This window comes from Streptopelia decaocto, assembly GCF_964273445.1.
Source record: "Streptopelia decaocto genome assembly, chromosome: 11".
Classification (NCBI taxonomy): domain Eukaryota; kingdom Metazoa; phylum Chordata; class Aves; order Columbiformes; family Columbidae; genus Streptopelia; species Streptopelia decaocto.
The window spans coordinates 20,752,711-20,769,613 of record NC_138666.1 but is presented as its reverse complement, the minus strand read 5'-3'; the positions used below and the strand labels follow the sequence as shown (position 1 = coordinate 20,769,613).

At 39.7% G+C, this 16,903-nt stretch overlaps 1 protein-coding gene across 2 annotated transcripts in view; it reads right to left on the bottom strand.

Moving 5' to 3' along the window:
• ESRP2 (epithelial splicing regulatory protein 2) overlaps positions 1–15,969 on the bottom strand; it is a 143,975-nt gene extending 128,006 nt beyond the window's left edge. For both annotated transcript variants that reach the window (XM_082063075.1, XM_082063077.1), the window contains exons 1-3: positions 15,672–15,969; positions 11,944–12,013; positions 7,042–7,927 (exon numbers count right to left, since the gene is read on the bottom strand). The gene's annotated coding sequence lies outside the window, so the exon portion shown is untranslated. The remainder of the gene's footprint in view (positions 1–7,041; positions 7,928–11,943; positions 12,014–15,671) is intronic.
• Positions 15,970–16,903: the final 934 nt, after the last annotated feature.

Here is a 16,903-nt window from a genome sequence, read left to right as displayed (position 1 = left end):
TCTCGGAATCTGTTTCATCGATTCCTTCTTTTCATATGTCCATGAGAATGTTATTAAAAGATTTTTGTAGATCTTGACATAAAAAAGGTATTTCATGTCTTAATGTGACTTAACATGCATTGAAGGACTCTATAAATGAATAACTTGCGTGCATAGCATCCTGTCCTTAGGTATAGACGCCATATTGTACTCTACTTGACATTTCAAGCTGTTAGTCAGACACTGGCAGCGTCAAGAAAACGTTATCTGAAGTGGAAGGTAAGATATTCATCTGAATTCTACTTCTCCAGTTTTCTGATCTCTTCTTGTTCCATGATTATTTCTCTGCACCAACATTTCCAGGAATTTGTAAGTCAAATATAGAATTTTTAAATGCCAGCAGCTCAAGCTCCATCTGGGATCTGAACAGTCAAGCTGAGCTCCTTCTGCTACACGCAATACTCACACCATCACTACCAATAAATATTGGGAAATTAGAATTCCACAGACAGGTTTTCTAATGATCTGCAGGCAGAACAGGACAATTTGCTCTTTCACACTCTTACTATTACTCTTATTATAACTCCCATAAAACCTAATTTTGTAAGATAACATTTTAAAATCTCGGTGAATCAGAATTTCTCAGATAATTCTAAATTCATGTGCGTACTTAATAAATATTTTAAAACTCTGAATATGAGTGGCACATCTATATGAAAATCCACTGAACAGGTGTATAACACCAATTTGGTTGAGCGATAGTGGATCGTATGATTCACCTTTTGGCTTTGCTCTAAGAAGCAAATAATAGCTTCTGGAAAACTCTTCCTATAGTTTACATGACAGCAAAATTTACTTTCTATGACCTCGAGACACTCCAATGCATTGATCAGTGCTCAGCCCCTGTCTGGGCTGGTGTGCTGGGCAGGTGAAACACTCTCTTCTGAAAGGAGGAGTCATGTTCATGTTATTGTGAAGAGGTGAAGTTTATGACTTCCAAGGAGGTTGGTCAGGGCTCCCTTCAGCCTGTAATTCTGCAGGACCTGAAGTGGATCAAGGAACACGCTGCCAACAGGCTCCCATCCAGCTGCGGACAGGGGTAGAGCACAGTTTACAGAGACCAGGAAGACTTGCCTCAATTTTTTACAAAATTTAACATGCAACAAGAGTGCTGTTAGAATTCGACTATACATACACTGATAGAAGCAGTTTCTGAGTTACTCTGTTTACAATTAATGTATTCAACTAATTAAAAAGCAAGATCTGCAGTTTTCTACTGTATATCATCTGACATTGACTTTCAAATAGTGTACTGCATTTTTGTAAGACATATAATTCAATCTTTTCCATATATACTCTATTACTACGAATGCTGCTAACTCATAAATACAGTGATTCTGAAGCTTGCCATCATAGTAGGATTACTCACTCTAAAAGCCATTTCCCTTCTTCAGCTCGAACCAGGGGAAGTTATATTTGTCTGACAAGGACTTTAAATAGTTCCCATTTCAGATTAGGTGGCTGCCAGACCACAAACCGAGCTGCTTCTACACTGCCTGAAACTCTTAAAAATGATGCTAATTTAGAAAATTGACACAACACAGTGAGTACCTGCATTTCTGCTTGCTTGTTTTGATAAAATAATGACATATCCTTATGTGAGTTACTGTGTGAGAAGGGGAAAAAATAAGTACCAGGTATTAATAAAATCAACCTTGTCAAAGGACTTTAACACCAAAATAGCTTCTACGTATGTTCTAAGATACCAACAACAGGCTGACAACATTCCACTTGAAAGCATGGGGTCCCGCCTCTGTTGGTGTGACACAAGCACAGTAAGTCACTGTTGTCATATTCAGCTTACCACAAGGATGTTCCATTGCATTACAAAATCTGTTCTATGAGTATTCCTTACAAAATCTCTGGGGTTATTAAATTCTTCCCTACCCAGCTAGATGCATTTCGAAGCCCTTAGCAAACTGCTTCTCTTTGTAATTTAACTTCTTCATAAATATAACATAAAGCACACACTCTTACAAAGGACATTGCAGATATCCGCGTTACCTGGGGCATGAACATCAAACAGCACGGCTGTAGCTGGGAAGACAGATTTTGAATAGATAGGTATCCACAGACAACGAGGGTCAGTGAGCAGAGCACTAGGTGCAAATATTAAAATAATCATTCAGTAAAACATTGTCTCTTCACTGTACATACACAGTATATTCCCGAACACATAACATTTCAGAAAACCCACCAACTCTCAGCGTGTCCTGTTGATGAAGCCGGTGTCAGATTTTGCAGTTCTGCTCCTTTTGGGCAGTTTAACGCTAGATGGCACATCACACCACGAACTGGGGCCTGAGGTGTGAGCAAACATTGCTCGCGCTGTACCAGAGTGGCCATCGAAGCAGCTGCTCCAGTCGATGCAGTAACACTTCTGCACCAGCTCCTCCTCTTACTTCTGTCAGGTATGCTTCAGCTCTGTTCTGACAGGTGCCTGAAGGCTACCGAGGTGATAGAACAGTATTAAATATGCTGGGTCAACTTCTGAAATAGGCCTTTGAGAATAAATTTCATACAGTATTTATAGGTAGTTGTTTCTCTTCAATTTACTACTAAATTAATCCTATCAGGTTTTATTATACACTAAATATCTATTCAATATATGTTCAATAACCACAGGAGTCATAAGTTTTGAGTTATGCTTTCTTCCCCAAGCTTTGCAAAATAGCCCCATTGAGTTTTACTGTCACTACTGATGCATCCCCGTAAAAAAATTTAATTCAAAGTTTATAGCACTTAATGTAATTATCAGATTTGGAACTGGAACTGATAGCAACACAGTGGTTTTTTAATATTAAAAATCAGTAAGAATATAAAGTCAAGGTGTAGTTGCCCAGACCTCATTTTTCCATAAGTAATGTTGGATCACTGGCAGTCAAAATAAACCACAAGGCTCAGAAGCTAAGCAAGCATTATTTTCAGCTGATGCCTCAATCACTTAACAGAATATGTTTGTTCATATACATACTACAGGTAAAGGCATGTGAACAAAAAGAATTATCAATTAAGTAAAATATAATATATATAACGAACATATTTTTTCACACGAACGAAGCTTTTCCCTTTGTTAGAATCATAGAATCACCTTGGGTGGAAGAGACGCTCAAGATCACCGAGTCGAACCGTTAATCTGACCCTGGCACTAAACCATGTCCCTAAGAACCTCATCTGCACATAGCAGACACTATTTGTATTTAATGAAACAATTTTTTCCTTGCTTCCTAAAGACATGGGATTATTTCTAAAGATGTTTTTTCTTATTTAAGAGTGACTTTATTACACTGGAGCTATTTACATCATGTCTTACATGTATCGGTCCTAATTTTATGATGATATAAGTTTTTTTTAATACAACTGCTAGCAGAATTCTTACATATTTTTTGTGAGAGGTATCCAGTTATCAAAGGAAGAACTTACACAAAAATAAAGATAAGCCTTCACCCTATCCCACGGCCTTCACGTAGTCACTTCCCCACAAGACAAGAAATGACTGCAAAGATAATATTAAACTCTGGCTTCCAGATATGTTAATAACAGTTTTTACTTTTGCACGAGCAGTCCCGAATGGTTTCCAAGCCTGTCTCGTTCTCCAGACTGGCCTGCCCTGCTGAGCAGTGCGGGGAAGGGAGAGAGAAGGGCGCCCGAGCCAGCCTTGTGCAGGACTGGAACATCGGCCTCGCAGCCGCGAGATCTGCATGCTCCGAAAGCCCCGAATGCTCGGACTACAAACCCACTGACATCGACCTTGAACACTGAGATATTTTACTGCATTTTGTCCTGCACATGGTCCATACTCTGGTACACTGTACTTAATCTGCAGTGCAGGACACAATTTAGATATTTAAACATTTACCTGCATAAACAAGTGTTATGGTCAGATGTATAAATTAAATGCACCAGCCATGGATCATAATCAACACACAGTTATCAAGTGATGGAAACTTCTTTACTTATTGGTCTTTCCTTCTTTTACCTTCTTTCTCCATTAAGGAGCCAAGATTCCAGTTCCAAACCCCCAGAAGTATCCGTGCAGTTGTCCTCCCCACGTCACGGCTGGGACTGCTGCCTTCATTTTTAACAGCAGCCTTTTCGAACCACAGTGGACCCAATGGTGAAAGCTCTACTGCTCAGGGTTTGAAGCTTTCTAAGCAACCAGTATATTTTATTCACCAGGCAACTACTAAGTATATTTTTAGACCTGTAAATAAATATCTGTGATTCACCTAGGTATTATATTTGTGATGCATGGCTGCACAAAAACCTTTACATTGGACCTGTGTTTCATATGCCTTGTAACAGCTTGAAAACCTTTAAGTAGGAACTAGCCGGCAGAGTATTTTTAAGCTACACTGATGTCTGATGCATGAATCCAGTAATAAAACACACAATAATCTCTGGGTAAGAACTGGCATGCACTTCCTTTAAGCTCTACCCCAAGAATAAAAAACGAGAGCCTCTCCTTTCAAAACAGGAGATAAAGCAAGATCTTGTAGAGAAATAATTCAGTCAGTGGAAAGCAATGCTCAGAGTCGCCTGCATACAAAGGCGTAAGAGTAAGGACAATTCAATTTCATCTAAACTGAGACCAAAACCTAAAATGTTTAAAATCGCAATGTAATTGCAGGACAGAGAATTTATATGGTTGCCATGGCTGCCTTCAGATGCCTTGATATGCTTTCCTTTCTTTATATTAACATTTAATCTTAACTCTGAACTAACCTTGAATTTCTCTCTGTTACTGCCGTATCAGCCATTTTTCTTCAGAAGTCTATTCCAATTCCTAATGTCTTTAACTGCTAAGGCCAGACAACCTTGGGATAACGAATCTCACTGTTCGACATTTCAATTCAGTATTTTACATGGTAAAAACAAGTACTTTAACATCTAGTTCATTTGGTAAGCAAAAATAACTGTGGTTAAACAGTTACAGCCTTGTTGATTTTCTTAGCACCATTTCTCTTCTCTCTGGGTAGATGCTCAGCCTGGAATCAGGCTCTGTAGCTGTATAGATGGTTTTCTCCACTAACACAGGAAAAAAGCCCATGGTGTTCTAAGCACAGTCAGGCAACCAACATACTAACCAGAGCTATTTTGGTAGCAACAGCACCTCACAAAGATGTGGGCTCCACAAAGACAATGTGGTTAAAACCATGACTCAAGGAGGTCAAAGTGTCAAAAATAGCTTTCCCTCAGACACAGTGATCAGGCTTGTCTTTGTATGTTCAAATTACAGGCAGTTTTGCATTGCAAACAACTTTGTGGCAAACCAAAAAGACAGGCTTTTTTTCCTTCCCCATACACACATGCTGATTTATGGTGTCCTTTGGTGGAAGGAAGTTTCCTCTGTTTTTAAAATAAAACATTCTCTTAGTAAAACGTGTTGGGACTCTGAAAGGACAAAATCATAGCTGGGATCATGTCATCTATTGATAAGAAAACCTCTTTCTTGTCATACTGCTGTGGCTCTAACGAGCAGCTGCGGGCCTGTGCTACTCATCAGCGGGGCTCAGTTCCCAAGCAGAGGACGCTCTTATTGGGATGGCCAATGGGTGCCAGTTTTCCCTGTAACCTAAGAGGCAAAATGGCAGTTGGAAGACTAGTCAGCTTCTTCATGAGCAGCTAATGCCAACAGATCATTAACGAAAGAGCCATGTTCACTGTTGTGTTGTCACAGTGCAAGGGTGCTTCTAATTTATTATATGTGGCATTATGTCCTAGGATTGATTTAAAAAATCAAATACAAATAGTAAGTATTAGAGAGATCTGTCTCTAATCTTAGCATCCAGATACATATGGCTACATAAGATGACAATTATCAATCAGTTTGAGAAGACTTCATTTTACTTGTGTTATTGCAGTTAGAGATCATGTTACATTTATAAGAAGGATGCAAAAAGATTCAGAGATAGTAACATAAGCCTGGACTAATGAGACACTCCTGTATTATCAGGACAGTGGTCTGGGCTTTGAGGCTAACACCACTAACTAGTCTAAGGTCACCGCAGTATCATACAGTATCACAACCATATGTGCAAACTTTAAATATCGAAGAACAAAGAACATGAAACCAAATGACCAGATTCAAAATCACTGTTTCAAAACCCACTGAAATTGTGGGGTTTGTACTTTACCATTTCAAACCCGGAATTTCAGCCTTCTGCTCTGCTAGCAATCCGAGCACACAATTACAGGGAGAGGTCTTTCAAAGCAGTCAGCAGTTTCCATTTAGGAGAGAAAAGGGAGCAGCTAAGTTTCCTAAAACGATGATCAACTAACAAATTCCAGTCAATTTATGTACTTTAAAATATCATTTAATTTGGGGGCCTAAATATGAATCAAGCTCATGTGAGACATGATCTTTGATGCAGTGTAGAGAACAGCTACTTGAAAAATATTTTCCTTTAAAGCATAGCTGTAAAAACTAGAACAACCCTGAGCAAGTTGTGATCTGGTCTCTTACTGCACCCAGAGCATTGCAATGGCTGTACTGCAGTCCTACCTTATTTGCAGCACCAAAAACCCTACAGATTTGCCAATGCAAAAGTACAGATTTGTGGCATGCCAATTAGGTGCACTCATTAGCTTAAAAACACTCGGCAGCTAAAGATTTGGTGGATTTACCCTGGCAACACTGAATTTCTACCTTGTAAAGGGTGTATTTCTTTTTAACATTTCAAGTGTATTAATCAGCAAAAAGCAAAAGCTAGAATGTTGATTACAGTGCAAAGCTGATTAATGGGGAAATAAAAGACGACAATGCACATGCTTGGATTAGCAATCTGTTCACAGTAGCAGACAGAATACTTTTCGATAAATAAACCCCCAATATCCCAGACTGACGTTCATGCATAATCCATTCTTTGCACAACAAACTCAAATAAACCTTCATTTCAAAATGCTATGGAACGAAAAAGCAGATCTCGGGCGAATATGTTTTCAGCAGGTATATGCATGATCATCATATGAACAAATGGTATTTGGATAAATAGTATGAACTACTTACCTTTTAGAGGAAAACAATGTTTCCCCTACTCACTTATAAAGCACTGTGACCCAAATATGATTTGACTTAGCAAAGAATAAAACCGAGTCAGCCGTGGGCCTGTGCCGCCACCTCGAAGCACAGCGTGAAGCTTCCCAAAGCGAGCTCCTGCAAAGCCTTTTGCTGCGCTACCACGTTCTGGGGATGCTGAGGCCCCAAAGATTTTGTCTAGATTGAAGTATCTCAAACTTACGGAATTAGTTCAGCTTTGTTACTAAACCTATGCTGAACTCTGCAGTTTTAATTTGAACAGATCTCCTATGTGCTATCTGAATTTACCTTGCTCTTCTGAGGAAATAAAGCTAAGAGCAGGAGACTATTATTGCTCACGAGTGTCGTGGTTCATGTAGCTGCCAAATTACTCAGTACTTTCTTTTAGTGTGGTTCAATTTAAGTTTACAATTTTTTCAGTCATTGCAGACTACATGTTTTAAACACACTATACTCTCCCACTAAAGATGTATTTTTTCTTATTCCTTTCACTGAAATAAATCCAAGTTAATGGACATTGTTGTTGTGGGTGTCTAGAAGAGCAGAACACATAGATCGAGAACTTGCAAGTGTTCTTTCCCTAACTAAGTTATTCACTTAATGTGAATGTTAAAACTTTTCACTTGTGAATTTGCAGGATGAGATTCCTACGCCAACGTTAGGTGGTAGAGAAATGAGTCCAATTTTTGGGAAGCTTTGTGACCCAGACTTTTTGCAGTATGACAAGCCAGCAGGTCAGTTCTGGATGAGCGTTCTTTATCACCACCAAGAGTGAGAGATGACAAGAGTTCCGCGAGGTCTGCTGGACACTGCAGATGTTCACACGTGAAATGCTCACCTAGGAACCCGCTGGAAATCAAAAGTAGAGCATTTCAGACTACAGTGAGCAGATTGGCCATATATTTTTCAAACAAATGTCAGTGAACTCCCTTAGTATAGAACAGCATGCAATAACAGCAGAGGAGGGAGAAACTGTGAAGTGTTCAGTGAAATCACCAAAGTCAGATTGGACTATGGTTTATTGCAAATTGAATTTATTACCAACAGTTGAGATTTAGGATTTGATTCTGCATAGCAAACGTTTTCCAGTAACTCTCTTGAAAGGTGTAAATAGAAACAAATCTTCTGTTCAAGACCAATGATATCTCCTAAGTGCCATTAATGCCCAGTGTCACCTTATCCACAGGAAAATGCAAATGAATTTCAATATCTAATACCAGAAAGAGACTTTACTTAGACGTATGTCATCTGTACCAGGCTTAACTGAATACCGTATGCCATGAAGACACAACTGACATTCATATGCATACGCAGGTAATGTGACACTTTGGTTTTATATCAAATCAATATTTGAAGGATGTTGAAGAAATGATGGAGCAAGGGTAAAAACCAGATTATTAATTAGATTAGGTTTGGCATTCTCATTTTAAAACATTTTCCTTTTTTATAAGTCTGTAAAATTTAAGAATAATTCTTATAAAGAATAGAAGGCAAGATTAGGGATAAACAAAAGTATCAGGAAGACTTAGATCCCGTTTAATAAAATCCTACCAGATCAAAGCCCCCTAGACTTCATTTGAAATTCAGACGTTGAAAACCACAGGATGGAAACTCCCGGTTATATTGAAAGCCGTGCTATCCTATTGGGACTCAAAGGAGGCTGTAACTCTCTGCTCTTCCCTCCACCTTTCAGAAGCTGGCAAAGCTGTCTTGCATATAGCCTTGCCCTCCTGCACTTTTGGAAACTGGAACCACAGTTTTGCCCATTATTTACTGAACTTTCAGTGCAGGCTGTCATTAGAGACTCTCTGCAGAGCTCCATGCCAAAGGCAGAACTATTTATGAACCTTCAGAGCAGCAGATGTGTAACAGGGACACTAACAGCAATTCAAGGCATGTGTTAAATTCAGGACCTAGAGCAAAATTCTTTAGGCAAAAAAGACAGCAAACAAGAATGAACTGCAAACACGATGTATATTAGTCCCAAATTATCATACCTAGCAGAATAAAATGAGCTGTGATTCATTCACTTCTATTTTTTCATTTTAATTTCCAGATGGACATCTGGTTTGAGAAGAATCCTGTTCCCTGATCCTACGATTTTCCAAAACTAGGAGACTTGCTTGAGGTGTTTTCATGAAGAGAAGCACAGCTTAACTTTTTCATTGGTGTCTGGTTTTGAAGGATCCGTGAGTAAACGGTGACATACATTTCCATATCTGTCAATGTGGGGAAAAAACCTGGAGTATTTATTAATGATGGCATTGTAGCTGTAACGATGTAGGGATTAAGAAAGAACGATTTTAGAGTCTAAAAACTGAATGAACAAAAAGATGCTATGCAAATAGAAAACTGTCACTAAAATACAAAGTCAATCTGGTACATGTTAACTAAAATCAGATATATTCTAGCTACTAGTTTTGCCTCTCCTTACCATAGCTCTTCTTCAGTTTACTACTTATTACAACCCACTGATCATTAATGTAAAGTAATAAATCTCTCTACAATAGCATTTTATTGATGCACAGCTGTGTGTGGGAGCAGAATCTACTGGTTAACCATTGTTAAGATCCTTCAGCTTTTTATGGTAGGAAAATACCTGGCTTAAAAAGAGATGTGTACTCATCAGTGTTTGCAGCTTAACTATTTAATCTCATATATTCTTCTAAGGATCTTCCTATTAGCTGGACTTTGATTTTCTAAATTCTAAATGTAATTGGACTTTGGAAGATTTCTGTGGTACCTGCGTGCCAACTGAAACCTCAACTCTCATTCCTACAATTCTCCTTTTGGCCCCACATGCGTTTTTCAGGCAGTCAACTCAAGTTAAAACACAGAAGTCATTGGGAAAAGCACTACATGGTTTTGCTAGGATATACCAGCTTTTGTAATTACAAAAAACCAGGGAAGTACAAATGAACTTTTCTACACATTTTCTACAAACAAGCAAGCTAAAATGGGTGAAATAACTGTAACTATGAAAATACACTCCTATCGTTGGAACTCCAAGACCAGCATAAGCAACCTACATTCCTTTTTTTCTCCATTCCACACAAATTCACTTGCTAATCTTCTATGATATTTCCATCCTGAGATGAACTGTCCCAGGAGCACAGAACATAAGAATCATCGGAATTGGAATGAAGAATGAGCAGAGTAACCAGACCCCTCCATTGTTCAGATCGCACTCTATCTCCCCCAGTTGGAAACCGAAGCGCCACAGCGTGATTACACAGAGCTCTCGATTGCACGTGTGCTGCACAGAGCAGCGGTGTTAGGTGGAGAGCGTATCGCTCGTTCCACATGAACAGCAGCAGGCTTCTCCACTCCTCCTGCTCTGTTTAAGTACTTTCTATTCTTATTCTGGTGACAGTCACATAAACTCCAAATTTACATGTGATGTATGATCTGGCTCATAAACTACCAGATTTATTTTTATACAACTGACTATATATTTCATGCGTAAATCTAGATGCTGGAAATATTCAGCATTTTTACTCTTACTTTTCTGATAAGCTCAGCTGAATCTTCTTAAAAATTGAAATAACATTACTTGAGTATTTCAGACTTTGAAAAAATGCTTCTTTATTATCTAAAATTAAACTATTAGCAGTTTTAAAAGCATGTCTGTGTTTATTACCATAACTGCAGGTAAGAAAAGGCCTATTTCAGTGTTTGGCATGCATAATATTAAAAAATTCAAAACATGCATACACCTAAAAAAATGCCGTTAAATCGGCCATCTAAGCCTGGGCTTAGAAAATGGTGTTAAAATATGTATGATGTCATACTTCATGCTCTACTGCAGTGAAATCCATTTTGAAAATGAGCTAGAGGTTAAAAGTTCCCTAAAACACATGGCTATATAGACCCTGGAATTACAATCAATGATAATCATTAACCTTAATTAAAAAAAAACAAACTATAAATTCAAGATAATAATTAAGTACTAGATCTAAAGAAAGAATACCAAGTGATCGATACGACATTTTAGCACAGAGTTACAATTAAGTTCTTCTTGCTTTATCTGATCATCTCTGCTACGTGCAAGGACAGAGCAGCAGGCAGTGGATCACCGTCACACTCCTGAAGCTCCAGGTACCTTGACGAGACATTCCACAACCCTTCACTCCTAGCAGGGACGGTCCCAGCTTCAGATCTGCCCAGAGACGTACTCCATGCATTTAGCACATAGAGAGGAAAGAGCTTTTGGGTGAGATAAGTACATAGGGAGAGGGGAGGTTGTAAATAATTAAACGTTTCAGGAATTATGTCTGTTACTAAATGACTGCACAGTTAAATATGCTATATCCTTTGTAAAGGGAGGTGATTTTGAAACAAAACAATATTCAAACAGTCTAAAGAACACAGGGACTCTCTTGACGGGTCTATACTGCAATATTCTACTTCATAAGTGTCAACAAAGATACAGACTGCAAATCTTAGCTAGGATTGTTCAACATTTGCCACAGCTTTCCTGCTACTAATAAACGAAATACCTAGATTAATGCTAGCTCAGAAAGGCCTAAAAATGCTGCAATATAATAAACAATCCATGAAGTAATCTCTTACCGAGTTTGGTCCCTCAATGTGCTTCCGAAGACATAAGCTCAGAGGCAAAACTGGTTTTTTCAATTTAAATATTTTGACTTGCTAAAGTCCTCAATTTATTTCCTCTTTTACTTTTGTTTTTTTTACAGCTTCCACTTAAAGATTATTTGTAATGAACAGAAAAAGAAGAATCTACTTCAAGCAGCACTAAATTGGGTAGATCTCTACATAACAGAATGCTTAAAAGTCAAAATCAACATTCCTGCTTGAATGTACGTTTTCCATCTCTTTGTTACTGGTAAAGTACATCTTACCTTTATTTTTGTCAGTTGTGTGCATCATCTTAATAACTGTTTTTTCTGTTAATTGTTGCTCCCTGTAAAACTGAAAAAAAAAAAGAAAGAAATGGTCACATTCTACTTTCTTGTCACTACCTTAGTCATAATATAAATTGTCACTCATGTCACTATAGAAACAGAGTGCATTTCATCATTCTAATGCATGCAGCGATAATTGTTGTTATTTTAGTCTATGGGTAGGCAGCTAACGGTGCCAGCTGCAGTTAGCACAGACACAGACTATTGTCACCGAGGCACAAAGCTACTGTCTCCTGTCCTGTCACTGCGAGCTTTCCCAACCATCAGCAATTCACAGGGGAACATTCAGGCAGAGAGAAGAGCTGTTTGCCGGCCTCGTTCAGTGCCTGAAACAGGATTCCCTGCAGGAATTACGCTTTCATATGGAATGCAAACAAATGAGGCACAGCACCAAGTGCCTCTTCAGACTGTCCAGTCAGGTCATTGCAGAAAACCTGGTTTCTACGTGGCAACTTAGAAAATTTGGGTTGTATTGAGTAAAGGTTCAGTTGACATCCATAACACAAGCTTCCTCCAGAAAGTACAGCTAGATACCATAAGATTACAATTAACACGGGTCTCTATGCAATTGCATATATTAACCTCAACATTATAAACAGATCAACAGTTACTAGGTAAATGTAAATACTGCAGTTCTGCGAGATCACAGCTATTGCATGTATACCCAAATTTAGGCTCATTTAGAACACACAAGTGGATAGTAACATAAAAATAAAACATAATTGAATGCCATATGGGATAAGAAGACTACTATCTCAATTTCAGGGTCATCCAATCCCTACGCCAAGTTAGGTTGCATCAGTTTTAAAAGCAACATGCTCTAAAATAAGCAGTTAATGGTCCCATGGAACATTATGACAGGAGGGATCATTGGTGGCTTTGGATGCCATCTTTCCTAACCCCCCCCCCCACCACTGGCAAGCACTGACAGATTGCTTTCATGTATTATATCCTGCTCGAGCTGCACCTCAGTTTAGGAAGGGTACCACACTTTTAGTTCCTCTGGATATTTATTTCACAGACTCACCAGCTGGCTGAGGTTGGACGGGACCTCAGGAGGTCATCGTGTCCAACCCTCCTGCTCGAGCAGGGTCACCTAGAACAGACCATGTCCGGATCACTTCGGAGTTATCCGTACAACCTGTTCTGGTGCTCAGTCACCCGCACGGTAAAAACAGTGTTTCCTTATGTTCAGACAGAACCTCTTCTACTTCAGTTTTTACTCATTGTCTCTTGCCTTGTGGCTGAAAAGAGCCTGGTTCCACCTTCTTTACACCCTCCCTTCAGAGATTTATGCCCATTGATGAGGTGCCCCCTGAGCCCTCTCTGCTCCAGAGTCCCAGCTCTCTCAGCCTCTCCTGCCAGCAGAGATGCTCAAGTCCTTACGCTGGACTCTCTCCAGCAGCTCCATCTCTCTCTTGCAGTGGGCGCCCAGAACTGGACACAGTACAGCAGGTGCGGCCTCGCCAGAGCGGGATAGAGGGGCTATCAGCCCACTGAAAACACTTCTGCTCATGCAGCCCAGGATACCACTAGCCTTCTTTGCCACAAGGGCACATCACCACGTCATTGTCAAGTTGCCATCATCAGTACTCCCAGGCCCTTTTCTGTAAGCTGCTCTCCAGCCGGTCAGCCCCCAGTGTGGACTGGTGCCTGGGGCTGCCACCCCCAGCTGCAGGTCTTTCCTTGCCCTTTGCTGAGCTGCGTGAGGCTCCTGTCAGCCCTTTTCTCCAGCTTGTTGAGGTCGTTCTGCACGGCAGCACAACCCCCTGGGGTACCTGCCACTTCTTTGGTACCAGTAGCAAACTACCCAGTGGCAAGGTACGGATAAAACGGAGCCACATTCTTCTTGGAGGACAAGGGGCAGTTCAAGGACAGACCCAGTTCAGAGCATGAAAAGTTTCAGCCAGATCAAAATACTTTTTGTATCATGACAGAAGTGGCACAACAGTAGAACAGCAACACTTTTTTACTGAGAAGGTGACAGAGTACTGGAACATGTTACCCAGAAAAGTTGTGGAATTTCCATTCATGGAGACAATCAGAAGCCTTCTTGACATGATCTAGGCAACCCTGCTTCAACACGGGGTTGGACAAGATGACCTGGAGCAGTCCCTTTCAACCTAAACCATCCTGTGATTCTCTGACAGTCTGTACACCTTTGGTATGACATCTCTATCACAACTTCAGATTGATCCAGTATAAGCCAGAAGAAATCCAACCTGAGAAGGCTTGGCATATTTACCTTTTGTAACAGAGGACACTTGAATACCAAATCTCACCTAAGACACTGAAGATTTTACCCAATGTGAAACAAGAGCAACACAAAATCTGCTGTATTCTGTGCTCCCTGACAGTCTGGGAATGTCTTTCACAGCAAGGTTTTGTTAATTCTCTAACCTGGCTCTTTTCAGGATTAATTGCTGACAGGAAATCACAAGTGAATGGGTGTTACACAGGTCATTGTACTGATTTACTTCAGATGGGCTCCACAATTTGCTGAGACGAGCAACGTGAGCAGAGTGCTCTTTCTTAGTGTGCAGTTAATAAGGAAAAGCTATTATAACTACTACTTATATTAAAAGTATCGTTATCACTTTTACTAATACTTGGCTTGAACCATGGAAGTTTTATTCCCCGTTATTCTCAGTTCATGTTAATTTGGTTATAATTAACAAAAGTTACAAGGAATATGATCTCCTATTTGAGATACATCCAATGTGTAGTTTAAATATTAATGAGCGTATTCTTTATAAGGATAACTGCAATGCTTAAGGTAGATTAGCCAAGCAGGCAATTGTTTTTCTTAAGGTGTTTCAAATCAACAGGTTTACACATTAACTATAAGGCAGTGTTTTCTGTACTTAGCCTTCCTTGCTCAAACCATGAGGTACACATGAGGTACGCAGGCATCATATTTCCCTCTGACATATGCCTGTGCAATTTGGTTCTGAAAAATCTCTTAGAAACCAATAATACTATATGAAAAGCAATGGGCTTTTCTTGTCAATATGCTCAATTTAGAACTGACAAAAATGCTGTCACGAATTAGAGCAGTGTATCATCAAAAATATATATTTATGCAAAGTACCATAAAAACTGAATTATGACTAGAATTGTCCTTGGAAACATCTGTTTAAAGGTCCCATCTGTGAACACAGCAAATTATAACAGACAAAATGTTGATGGCGGTATAGTCCATGAATACCTATAATGACATTAGATGTTGCTGGACAGAAATACACAGTCACCGAGCCACACAACTCTTGTACAGTTCCTTCATTAATCATTTCCAATTCTAAGAATTGTGAGATGCGGATTCTTAGTCATGAGGTTTACCCCTGCATGTCTCTGCCTACTGAGGTTTCCCCAGCTCCTCTGAGATTCCTCACTCTGTTATTCATACATATGTACATACATACCCTTCTTACTTTGTATGTAGGTCACATCAGCTATGCACACACAGCAGCATCAAACAGGTCACCATATGTCCAAAAATTCCACGTTTGTTATGCATGTACATTCTAAAATGTATTTGATTTACTACAATGAGCTACTGCAATGACCATACAGATTTATTGAGAAATAGAGTATTCGCCGTTATAATTTGAACAATACATCAGCAATACAGTAACCACAGTCTTTTGGGGGAACACTAGACTTACCGCATGTGCTCTGCATAGTGCATGTACACGTACAGCTTCCCAGTAAACCTCAGGCAAACACCATAGCCGTACGTTTTCCTGAACCTTTTTTCTTTTTGGCAGACAGCCAGACTGGAAAGATTCTGCTGCAGCCCTGTAAGCTATATTTAGTAATAACTCACTTCTCAGCAAATAGATATCAAACTATGTGAGAGGAAAAACAAGGTCCCGATTCTCACCCATCTGAAAAGAACAGCAGCAGTGCTGTGTGCCGCGGCGGCCTGTGCACGGGGCTGCACGGGGCTGTGCTCTGAGTCCTGCCCTTGCCCACAGCCAACGTGGCTCTTTGCTCAGGCCGGGCTTTGGGCTGTGACTGGAACAGAAACAACGTACGAGCAGTGGAGTCGCCTTGGCTTTTTGGGTTTTTTACAAATGTTTGCTCTGGGCAAGTATAGCTAAAATAAATAGAGCATAATAAGAAGAGAGTAATTTAGGCATATTTAGGCAGTCAGCTTGACTCCCATAATACTTGGTTATGGATAGCTGTTAAATACTCCACCTTCTTTAATAATTCTACAGCATATCACAAAATACTGTATTCTAAACAGCACTTAATCAAAATGCACTGTGTGGCAAAAAGACATGAAAACCACGTAGGAACAGATAACACACAGTGATATAAAGCACAGCAGCACAGATAGGAATTGGACAACAACAGCCATCAAGTGGCATTCTTTCCACATTCCAAGCATCAAGCAGTGAGTTCCGTACCTTTCGTTTCCCTGGGACACTAGCTACCCTGGCAACCAAGCACGCACTTGTAATTTACAGCTATCAATATAAGAACAGCAGGAAAAGTGCCCTTCTTCCAAAAGGAGCCAAACTGAAGCATGTAAAAAAACACCTGTACTGTTTCAAGACAAGTAATCTATGTAAGTACAGGGTTTGTGTTGGTTTTTTTTCTGATCAGACAAGGCTGAAGGAACTCAAAGACAAACCACTTTGAAAAAATTCACTGCAAAAAGCTTCTATAGCTCATTTTTAACTACTTATGTGCTGCTGTGTCTCTTATTAATTCCAGGGAAAGTAGGTGAGAGAATCTTTGTCTTTCAGTTTCATCAGCTTAACTGAGCATGCAACATCACCCATAATGGTCCTAACGGGGAGTACAGAGAGAAGCCTTTTGCTCACAGAATTAGTGAACGGTTGAGGTTGGAAGGGACCTCTGGAGGTCATCTTGTCCAACTCTCCTG